The sequence below is a fragment of the Anser anser genome (assembly GCF_964211835.1).
Source record: "Anser anser genome assembly, chromosome: 2".
In the NCBI taxonomy this organism is placed as follows: domain Eukaryota; kingdom Metazoa; phylum Chordata; class Aves; order Anseriformes; family Anatidae; genus Anser; species Anser anser.
In genome coordinates, this window is record NC_139721.1 from 75,158,829 (window position 1) to 75,170,843 (window position 12,015).

The 12,015-nt window shown below is 36.8% G+C and overlaps 1 long non-coding RNA gene across 2 annotated transcripts; it reads left to right on the forward strand.

The window, feature by feature from the left end:
• The first annotated feature begins 335 nt into the window (after window positions 1–335).
• Window positions 336–11,145, forward strand: LOC310895813. Of its 2 annotated transcripts, XR_014580977.1 has the most exons (4): window positions 336–501; window positions 688–829; window positions 1,629–1,756; window positions 10,534–11,145. It is a non-coding gene; the product is annotated as an uncharacterized lncRNA (long non-coding RNA). The 2 variants fall into 2 exon arrangements; XR_014580978.1 differs by lacking the exon at window positions 10,534–11,145 and having other exon boundaries at window positions 1,629–3,845.
• Window positions 11,146–12,015: the final 870 nt, after the last annotated feature.

Here is a 12,015-nt window from a genome sequence, read left to right on the forward strand (position 1 = left end):
AAATATGTTGCTTCACTGTGATACTTCTAGCTTTTGTGTGTCCTACTGGGATTATTTTTAAAGAGTGAAACTTCTTTACATTTATTAGCTCTCCAGAAAAGTAGCAACAGTAATTAAAAACTCCTTCTTAAATTTGTACCTTATTCTGATTATATGTGTCGAACCCATTGAGAATACCTTTTCTTCCTCAGATTTTCTTTCTGCTTTTGCATTCTAATAGAGAGTCAGGGTAAAATATCCACAGCTGTGCCTATCTAAATATTTCATACTGAGTTGTGGAGAACCTTCCAGTGTGTGCATTTTCTGAGAATTGTTTGTATAATGCTTTTGTTCTGTATGCAAACACTACTGTTAGTCTTATTGTACGTCTGCTGTGGAAAGAAAGTTAAATCTTGACATTCTTTTTGATCTTCTCTAGGTAGATGAGTAGAGCTAAAATAATGGCTGGGAGGGCTAAAACGTGAAGAGGGAAGATTACTGCATGAGTCTTCACACTTACTTGTGAGGATACCTAAGTATTTGGCCTTCCCATATCTTTCATCCTATGTTTTATTGACTAAACCATGTGTAATCCTATAATATTCTACACTAAAACATTTTTATGTATCCTATGTTTGTGCTAGAAACTTAAACCACTCACTTCATATAATGTTTAATAACACTTTTTAATTTTTTTTTTTTTTTCAGGTGATCAGGAACAACTGTTTTCTGGCCAAGAAAACCCATTTCTGAGTAGTTTTGAATAATTATTGTATATTGGCATATTGACATGTGAAATTTGAAACACCATGAGGATACTACAGGGCAGTCTTGTATTGTGTGCTATTAGGTATTATCTGGTTACAAAAACTTCTGAAAGTATTTAAGCCTTTATCAGAAATGTTATGCACTGTTTTGGGAATTGCATTAATTCAAAATGGTGATTGCATTGGTATGTTGCATTTACACTATCCTTTTTATTTTCATGAAGCGTTTCTGTAGAACAACTGTTCCTGTTTACACTAATTTACTAGAAGTAGTATTCACTGCCCTGATTAATTTCATGTAAACCAGTATCTGTCAGTGTTTACACTGAACTGCTAAAAATGACATTCTGCTCTAAATTCTCAGTGCCATCAGTCTACAGTCCAAACTCTATGGCATATAAAGTTGGCAAGGAAAAACCTGGAGTCACTGTCAGTGCACAGGAGGGTTGGAATGTGGCACACAATAAAACTTTGAGGGATAGATTTAAGGAATCCATCTGAAATTCAGTAGCTCAATAGTAATTGGTTTACTTTGTACAGCACAACAACAACAACAACAAAAAACACACTTAAGTATTTTTATACTTAACAAATAGATGTCCCAATTATTTAAGGTATTGAACAATAGATGTAAAGTAACTAGGAGCAAATATAGTTTGGAAATTAGAAGAAGGTTGTTTTTAGATGATTTTATTACTTTTATGAAGAGGTATTGATTATATAGTTTGCTATGACAAGGCTCACTAACCCAGGAGGCTCCTTCCTGGCTATGTTTATTTCTGAAAGAAATAAACATTATGTAATTCACAGACAAAAGAGACACAATTCTTTTGTAAATATTGCTATTAAACATTATATAATATGTTTTTTTAACTTTTCCAGACATTTCTTCTGCATATACCAAGTAAAGTTCCTGGTCATCTCCTTAAATCCTCCCTGGTCATTGGCTGCATCCAGGACTCTGTCAGGAGCCATCAGGAGGGAGGATGAGAAACAAACAAAAGAAACAGGTGAGCAGTCCAGAGAGATGCTACACAGCCCTCCCCCATCTGCTGAATTCTGACAGACATACTTGACTCCTGAAGTCCTACTGGAGAACAGTAAAGAAAAGTGAGCTGAGACAAGGAGGACTGAGTGGCCCGGTTCTTTGGTTGCTTTGGCCAGCTTGTAAAGGAAATATTCAGAGCATTGTCAATTTACAACACCTGAGGTTATTGTTAGGAAAGACTCTTGGGGAAAAAAAAAAAAAAAAAAGGAAGGAAGGAAGAAAGTAAGGCAGGCAGGCAGGCAGGCAAGCAGGCAGAAGAAAGAAAGAAAGAGAGAAAGAAAGAAAGAGAGAAAGAGAGAAAGAAGGAAAAAGTAAAGCTCTTAGCACCTTAGTTTGTTACAACACTAAAATCTTTGTTTCTTTCTGCAAGGGAGGTTTTGCACAACAATCACACATTCTATCTACTCCGTAATAAGGATAACCAGTTAATTCTATACCAAAAGCTATCATGATAATACAAAAAATTATCATTTTTACACTTCAAATAATGTTATATTCATGAGAAATCTATACTTACGAACATTTCTGTAATTACAGAAGGTGTTAAAGATGTTGTAATTAATTTAATCACTCATTTCCTGCATGAATAATAATTTTACTTGCTTCCTTACATGTCCTTGTGACATACTACATGTGACATTTTTACCCCAGCAAAGTAAGATGCATATCTGAAAATTTGGAGTTGCAATACCCAAATAAGACGAATTTCTGTATCTGATCATCTGCAAGAAGAACCATTACTTTCTACAACTACAGTTCTGGTACTTACTTTCAAAGGAGTATTGACCATATTTACTTTAGGAAGCTCACATGCATCGTTCAATCTGAAAGTTCAGAACAGACCAAAAGTGAGATTTAATGGAATGAAAGATGAAAAAAACTAATTCCCTGGTTCCCTAAATTATGAAGACATTCAGTAATGTTAAATTTTAGTGAAAAAAAAGCAACTCTTAGAATTCTTTAAATCAACTTTAAATCAATAAACTCTTATTGTAGTTTTCCACTCTCCTTTAAAATATTCAGAGAATTATATGTAACTTGTCTCTTTTTTCCTCCCTACTTTAGCACTAATTGTAGCACAAAGGGAACATTCTTCACAGAGCATGTTCACCTCTTTCGCTACCTTTCTTACTCTCATACATCAATGAAATGAGCATAGCCAGTAAATAACAACATGAAGTTTTTATATAGATCTTTTCATCAGTAAGTCCCACTGCACTCTACAAGAAAACAGTATTATTAAGCTATAAAAAACAGACTAGAGATGGTTTGAATAAAAGAAGACCAAAATATATTACTTCTTCAGTGTAGGAAACCAATACACTAATAAGTCTGTATTTGTTGTACCAGTATCTCTATATAACAAATATGTCATCTTCAGAAAATAAGCATGAGCAGAATGACCACTGATAATGAGAAAGGTAAAAGAATATCTTCTGAGGTGTCTTTTCCAGCTATGTGCCATGATGTGTGAAAAGTTCTGCTCAACTGTGCCACAAATCAAAGTATTGCAACAGAGGATGCTCCATAACATATAAATACTGGGGAAAATATAAATGTTTAAATCAGAAAACTCTCTTATTTGGGGAAAATGTAATTTTGTTTTAGATCAGTCCGTGGTGTCTACAGACTTGCAAATGCATGAAGTGACCGACTGTTTCTAAAGATAAAATGTGGGGTTTTTTTGGTTTGTTGTTTGTTTTTCCCCCCTGACTTTAGGTCTCATATGTGAGACAGAGAAAAAGACACTGTATACTTGTTCTGGGCTTCTCTCATGTTGTTCAAATGGAATTACAATTATCTTGATTTAGCAGGGATGGATTGAGAAGATTACCTCTGCTATCACTGAATGAAAATTGTATGTTAATGAATACTAAAACAAGTACTGACAAAAATGATAACTAATAGTTTAATACATTTTTAATAGATCTCTTGTAACACATTAGAAAGTAAAGCAAGATAAGTGGATTGAAATTATTTCAGAAAGCTGGTTAATTCCTGAGATTTGTTGTAATGGTGGTCATGATAGTCTATGAATACTGATCTGAATCATCTGATGCAGAAAGACCTTTATTACTTTGATTCAGAACAGTGGATTTGAGGTCATGACATGAAGCCTAATATCTAACCGGTGTTTCTGTGTTTGATAACTGCAGCAAACTTTAAGGCAAATTTAACATCACACAAAAAGGAAACATAAGAATTCCTAAGTCTGGATGGGACCTGGTAGAGAATACACACTGGTGGCATTTTTAAAATGTTCTTGGAAGTAACTGTCAGAGCAGAAAAATCAATCCTTCAAAACAAACCTGAATCAAATGTAGTGGCATTAAGATCCACTCTTCTTAGGGCATGATGGGAATTACAGTCTATTAAATTAATCATTCAAATAAGAGAATTTCACAAAAAACTTTTTTTTTTTCTTCAAAGGAAAATAAACAAGGCCTTTGAACATAATTTTTATAACATAGTTGTAGAGAGCTACTTTGGACTAAGATTATTACAATAATAGCTAGGTAAATTCAGTATCAGTTAAGATTACAGGAAACAATTAATAGTCTCAAATCTAGTGAAAACAGTACTTCTGAAATGTATGTGTAGAAAGCAGGGAAAAAAGATCACTTAACCCCATGAGATCTAAGTGAAACTCATGCATGTGTGGGTTTGGTACACCCTTTTCACATTGTAAATTGTTAACTCTCCCATATTCTTGTTGTGTTCATTCTTTTCATTTTCTGCTCAATTCCACTTAGAAAGTTTGAAGGAAGGCTATTAGAATTAAGTCAAGTGCCAGTGCCAGTTTTGTTATGTTTAGTAATATAACTGACAGTTCATTTGCAGTTTCCAGATTGCGGTACTCTATAAAAAAAAAAAAAAAGAGAAATACATGCAGATGTTAATAACTGCACATTGGGAGGGAGAATTTTGTGGCAATGTCTACTTCACTCTGTGCATGATAGAAAGTTTGGGGTCTCAGAATCATCAGGCAATTTTGGCTGATCATCCAATTTACATTGATCCCTGAAGACAATCTACGGTACATTTTAGCCACAAGGGAGTCAAGATAATAATGTATAAGTAAGAGAATTTATAAGACAAGGGGCACAAGAAAGAGTATTTTACTACTATTTGCACACATTCACCAAATTAGGTGGAGCCCCACAATATCCGAGCAGGATAGGCTGATCAGGGTGCTGATAACAAGTTCCCTTGTCAGGCCTGGCTTGGCAAGGTGATGCATCAGGTCCATGGGGCCCCGTAAGGGACAGTAGGAGATGGACCAAGGGACTGGACTGAAAACATGGCTACTGCATAGATCCAGAAGACATGGCTGGAAACAGAACTGGAGACAAAGCTACTATATGGATTTGAGGTTCATCCAGGAGATGGGGCCAGAGAAGGACTGGAGACAAGGTTATACCAATGGTGTAGCACAGGCAAGAACTGAAAGGCCCAAGACCTTCTGGACCCACAGGCAAAGGTACATGAGTGGAGATCCTGGGTGAGGCTGATCAGGGCAATTAAGGCCTAATAGTGCATAAAGAGTTCTGGCATAACTGATATATTTTTCCTATGGCCCCTGCACACTCTCATGCTTATGAATTTACTGATGACAGTTTGCACCATCTGAGGAATTAACCCTGTATGAGAAAGTCTTGGCCTGTAAATTGTTATGGATGAAGAACCTCTAATAGCAACATCCTTTATAAATAATTCTAAGATATTCACTTACCTGAAAAAAATAGAGTTCAACATCATTTTTTTCTCTACTGGTGTTTTAATTGAAAGTGCTTGCAAAATCAATTAAATCTCTTTTTATTAGGAGCTGGTTTTCAAAAAGCAATTAGCAGATTTTCTGAAGAAGTGGTGCAAGTATTTTCAGGGCTTTTAATACTTTTTAGGATACTGTCTCTATGTATTAGTTTTACTGAAATAATGGTTTTATAACATTGATGTAGTTATGATTTATGCGATTCAGATATACCATAACTGTTGACTTTTTAGTGCTACCAAAGCAGATAAGCCTGATGTACCTTAAGAAGAATAGTTAGAGCTAAATATTTTTAAAGTGGATAAATCATACTAATACCTCATTAGCCTTCACCCTTCCATGCACACTCATTAAATAAAAAAGCCTTTTACCAAGATTATTCAAGGTTAAGCAATAACTATGAGAGCATAAATCAGTGTAAGAATGCATAAATGAATTTCAAGTGAGTTAAACAAGAGTTCTTACTGTTTGTCATTGAGAAACATTGTTTTTCCCACTGGGAGTTTATTTGTGATCTTCCATTGGTGGTTGTCTATCCTACTACAGCTTGCTGTAACAATAATTGAATATCATACAACCTTAATAACATACCAGTCTCTGGGGTAGTTAAATGTTATTGCAATCACTTTCATCACTTATTGGAAATGATAATTTATATAAGCTTATCTGTAGGTGAATGATGCTCAAATACACTGTACATTAAGAGCGTTTCTATTCCACGCATCCTTCTTACCCTGTATTTGCTGTGGTTACCTACCAAAAACAGCGGTATGTTCAGAATGTGTTTTGAAATGTATGGATATTCAGCAGGAGAACTGTTTTGTTTGCAGTTTTGCAGTTTTGCAGGGATCACTTCCTACAGCTTCATTAACAGAATCACAGAATTTGATATCTGGAAGTGACCTTGTCTGAGATCATGTAGTCTTAGCCCCAGGCACTGAGGAAGGAGACCATCCATGACAGACTGGTCTGTCCCAAACACTGAAGAACACTTTCCTTTCTTTTTTTTCCTATGCTTTCTCCCATGGTCACAAGGGACAATTTAGTGCTCTCTTGATATTTTTTTTTCTTTTCTCCAAGAAAGCCTAATTCCTTCAGCTTTCAGAATAGCTAGAGAAAGCTCACTACAAACTTTTGCAATCTACATTACCCACAACTGGACACAGAGCTTCAGCTGCAGTCTCATAGAGGAAAAGCAGATTGAGGACACCTTCATCCCAGTGCGCCCTAGCAGATGCTGTGTGATTGACCCTTGGGGGCTTTGCATCCTAGCCTCAAGGACTCCCTTCTTCTTCTTGGACCCTCTGAGCACTCTCTGAGCTTTCTGGACCCTGTGAGCAAATCTCAAGGTGAGAGCTGCTCTAGGAAAGAGTCAGGAGGGTTGAATGACCTTTGCCTGAAATGTTTCTTAGATGTAGTTTATTTTTTTCAGACATCATGGCAGTCTACAGCTTTCTTATGAGGGGAGTGGAGGGGCAGATGCTGAGTTCTGCGTTCTGGGGACAGCAACAGGACCTGAGGGAAGGGCATGGAGCTGGGACAGAGGAGGGTCAGGCTGGGCGTTAGGTAAAGGTTCTGCACCCAGAGGGTGGTCGGGCACTGGGACAGGCTCCCCAGGGCAGTGGTCATGGCACTGAGCCTGCCAGAGTTGAAGAAACATTTGGACAACACTCTCAGACACATGGTCTGATTTTTGGGTAGTCCTGTGTGGAGCCAGGAGTTGGACTCGATGATCCCTGTGGGTCCCTTCCAACTTGGGATATTCTATGATTCTGTGATTCTATGACTCTGATAGCAATGTGTTCAGGCAGTGGTTTTGGTTTGTCAAGATAAAGGTGATTAAGCACTGGCCTAAACAGAGATCTGTTGTGTCCCTTGCACCACATGAGAGGAAGGATCTGTGTGGCTTATGTGTAACAGAGAAATTAGTCAGGTGATGTCTTCTATGTAAAGATGAAAAGAGAGGGGAAGAATAACATGGTCTTGGAGCTGTAGGTGAAGACTATGAAAAAACACAATAGATCAGACTGAATTGAACAGTAGGACATAACACGCAGCAATGTGAGAAGCAACACCTTCTTTTCTTTCCCTTTTTGAAATGCAGGTCACAGTTGGAGTGTTGAGTGGCATCTTTTGGATCCTGTTAGGTCATAGGTAGGGAGAAAGAATGGTCAGGGCAATACATGAGTTGTTGCATAGAATATGAAAGAAGCAGTTATTTTCAGTACAAAGAGCAAAGTTGGACTGAGGGCCAGAACATTTCTCTAATCACTAGGAGTTAAGTATCTTCCTTAATATAAGCTGTTGAATATTTTCTAGAGGTGTTTCCACGTTTCTTTCAATGGTATCAAGAAAACATGTCACTGCTTTAAATTTAAAATCTATAATAGTTCTGGAAGAAAAGAACATATAAAATGTTATTGAAGATGGTGGCTTCAGGCAATTCCTAATTAAGCAGATGTAAACCTCCCTGTGAGAATTGCACCTAAGAAAACCAATGAACTACATCAATGCTGGATAAAATTTGGATGTTCTGCCAGCATTCACACCCCTGGGATGCAGCAATAAATGAAAGGAATTGGTTCATGATTATGTTCTGTGTGATACTTAATATGACTTAGCAATAAACCTTCTGGCTCTGAGCACAAGGATTTTTTTTTTTTCAAAAAAAAAAAATCAGCATTTGGCTACTGCTGGATTCAAGTTCCTGAGATGATATTTCTTTTATAAGGTCATAACACTGGTCACTTAATATTCTCTCCAACATTAAAATTGTTTAACGCAATGCTAGAAAGAGTACTAACTTGGGAAACAGGCTGATCACAAATGATCAAGTACCTTGATGAATTTGCTATATGCTGGCAGATTGGGGACATTTAAGCATGACAAATTTATGACATTTTGAGCATTAACTGGGAAGCCAACTGTACAACTGGAAGAGAAAGTGGCTTATGTTGGAAATCAACACCATGTCAACCACGTTGCAAGACAGATTACTACACTGTTACAAAACAAACTAAATATATGATTGAGATGGGAACTGGATGTTGTGGTCTGTTGTCTTAATCTTATGTCAGCTGCCTGACAGTCTTCATTTGTGTTCAGAATTGCTGCTTTGAAGGCAAAAAAACCCATCGGAATCAAGAATTAGCTAGCCATGACTGCTTCCCCTTGAGAAAGGCCTGTAAGGAGCAACTAGCTGCTTCCTAAGACAAATACCTTTATCATGAAGTTACTTAAGTAGTTGTATTTCTTTTCCTTTATACTCCTCTCTCACTTCTCAATGGGGCTATAAATATTGCTCTCTTATATGTCTGTTTAGTGTCATCTTTTGGGTATGATTCTGCAATACAAGTATATAAATACTTGACAAGGTGGTCATATGGTCAGATGAAGATAAAAAAAAAAAAAAAAAGAATTAATGACCAGGAGAATGGTTTAGCACTGAAAACGTTGACCAAAGAAGCTGAGGAATCTCTGTCTGTGGAGATCTTCAAACTCCGCTGCAAGGTCCTGAGCAACCTGAAATAGCTTTGAAGTTAGCTGTTGGAGTGGCCAAGAGACCTCTGGGGGTACCTTCCTGCCTAAATACTTCTATGATTGTATGATTTCAGTTAAAAGCCTGACAAGTGAATGCATAAATTACTTTCAGGTGAGAAATAGTCTCAGTTGTGTAATATTGTCTCGTACTTCTGAAGTTTTCAGATAAATTATTGCAAATCCAGTCTGCATGTTTGAGGACCTCCATATAAGGTGGGGAAGATACAGGCTTTTGAAAATATCTTTTTTTTTTTTTTTTAATCTGATACATAAAGTAAAAGAAGCTCTACAGCCACTAGCAAAGTCAGGCTTTGCTGTAACAAATCATTGGCAAATATGTTGAGATGCATTTTCCTATTCTTCTGTGACTTCAGTATCTGAGATAGAAACTAAGCTCTCCATCAGATTTCAAGATAATTTAAAGCTTCTAATCATTCTGAATATACTAATACTACAGTTTCACTACTGACAAGTAACTGCCTTTATTTCCATATCTAGTCAGTCCTACTGGTGCTATAATGATCTTTTGTGCTAACAGAAAGGTAGCACTGTGACAAAACAAATTATATCACTGCATACAGGAAACCCTTTTTAATTACTAAATAAATTGTCAAGAAAAGGCTATGAACTTGTTCAGAGTAATAAGCTCATCTATACAAAGTCTCCTCAGCTCTAGCAAGATGAGTTGTTAATCTGTCCACAGAGAGAGCTTGAAGTGCTCCACTCAGTGCACTGTATCACTGAAAACCAGTTAACGTAACAGACAAGGACATTTCTTCAGTGAGGTAGCTTTCCGTCTCTCCTGATTATAGCAGTACATTTTAAATCATACTATTGAACACATACACACACACACAAAAAAAAAGTATTCTGCATGTATCTTGCTCTTGATATATTGGGGTCCTTGTAAAGATTAGAGATCTGCAAGAGGGTGCTAAATAATCTGCACTGCTGTTGCATTTGGTAGGTTAAAGTCTCTGCTCTCTCCCCTACCAAGCAGAAAACAAAAGGTAAATATCAACAGGGTTTTTTCATGGTTCCCTGATCTCAGTGCAAATTTAACTATCTTACGATAACTCTGATTGGCTGGAGTAGGCAATGGTCTTCTCAGGAATTAAAAACAACTAGCAAATGATCAGTCACTTCTCTCAGCATGAAAAGATGGTGAAGAGTGGCCCAAAAGATAAAATAATGGTAGGAAATGAGTCAGACTTGGTGTGTGTATATGCCACACACATTTCTCAATCTCTTATCTAGACTGTAACAGGAAGTGCCTTTCATTACACAACTGTACTCAGCACACAGGCCAGTCTGTTGTTATGTACTTAGAACTGTGTGACTAGGGACTAATCAAATCAAGTTCTATTCTTAATTATTTTCTTTGAGAGTCTGTTTTCTTTTCTGTGTTTATGTGCGTGATCTGCTAGCAAGCTTCAGGTGGAACTAATTGGCAAGAAGGCGAAGAGGCCTGGGTGGCAGCCATTGGATGGAGACTAAACGTTTAAGGAGCCTGAGGATCTGTGTTTGAAGCAAGCTACTGGAGAGATCTCTGTGTGTGTATGCCTGTGTATCATGGTAGCAGACATTGATTTTAATCAGCTGGAGAGAAGGAACACATTCAGTCCATCTGTACTCAACAGAACAGAGTTTCCATTTGTGTGGGTACTGTAAAAGTCACTGCTCTCTGACCACGCTACTCTGCATGGCTGGCTGTGCGTGTGTTGTGTGTGTGTGTGCACCTCTACTGGGACAGGAAGAACTCACTATATTTCTAGTGAATCAGGCAGAGTACCAGAGTCCACTGTATTTGACTACATCTAACAGGCAGCTGAGTCTTTGGGCACAGGGGCACAGCTTGTCCCTTATGTCTCTAAGGTACCCACAATCAAGGTTGTTAACACCTTACAAATAACAGCAAGGAGTATTGACATTACATTAAACTTACTAGAAATTATTTCATGAAGAAATATCGACTGTTTTAAAGTGTATTTGTATTTCAAATACTCAAATGAGTTAGGTAGACTTTTCTACATGTTTCTTTATAAAGACACCTCTTTTTATCAGTTCATTTCCCTATCAGAACTTTAAATTTTGTCAGCAATTGTATGCACATATAACAAGAAATTAATTGATTCTATGGTTGTTATATTTAATTTGTTCTTCTGGAATAAAGAATTAACTGCTTCACATGTTTGTACATGTGATTAGTATTTATACAGAAATGCTTTGTGCCATCTGAAACTAATCACTATGGATAGCATAATACACAAGTGTAAACTGAAAAAACAATGCCAAATACTTTGTATAGTACTTAATACTTTTTATTCTGTGTTACCAAGGGGATTTTATAGTTCCTCAGCAACCTGATTTTCGGTAGGTAGGACGTTAATTTAAACAGCATTCTCAATAAAAATCATAGGTCATAAGAGATGTTTCCTGTGTAACTGAGTGGAGCAAAGGTTCATAACATGTAGGGCATCAAATATGAAGTTGCCTAATATTATTAGTAATAGATAAGAAATAAATTGTCACATGAAAAAAATGTAATATTGCATATAAAAGAATAGAACATAGGCTTATCTTAGCTGGTATCTTCCCTCGAGAGATAGGTTGAAGTTGGCAATCTAGGTGAAAGTGAACTCTTGGGTAATACAACAACCTGTTGTGAGATGATAGACTGCAGTAAAGGGATTTTCCTTCCTGACCTCTACAGACAATTAGCTTCCTCCCTCCAGCATGGAGTTTAATAACCTGTGTCATTATATTTCCTTGCATAGCTAGAATGCTAATGTTATTAATATTAAATTCAATCAGAGTGTTAAGTTGAAAAACTGCTTCCAGTATGTCATGATGTGTTCGGTTCCAGAAATTACTCTGTCGTAGTCTATTGATGGGTGAATGGATAACAC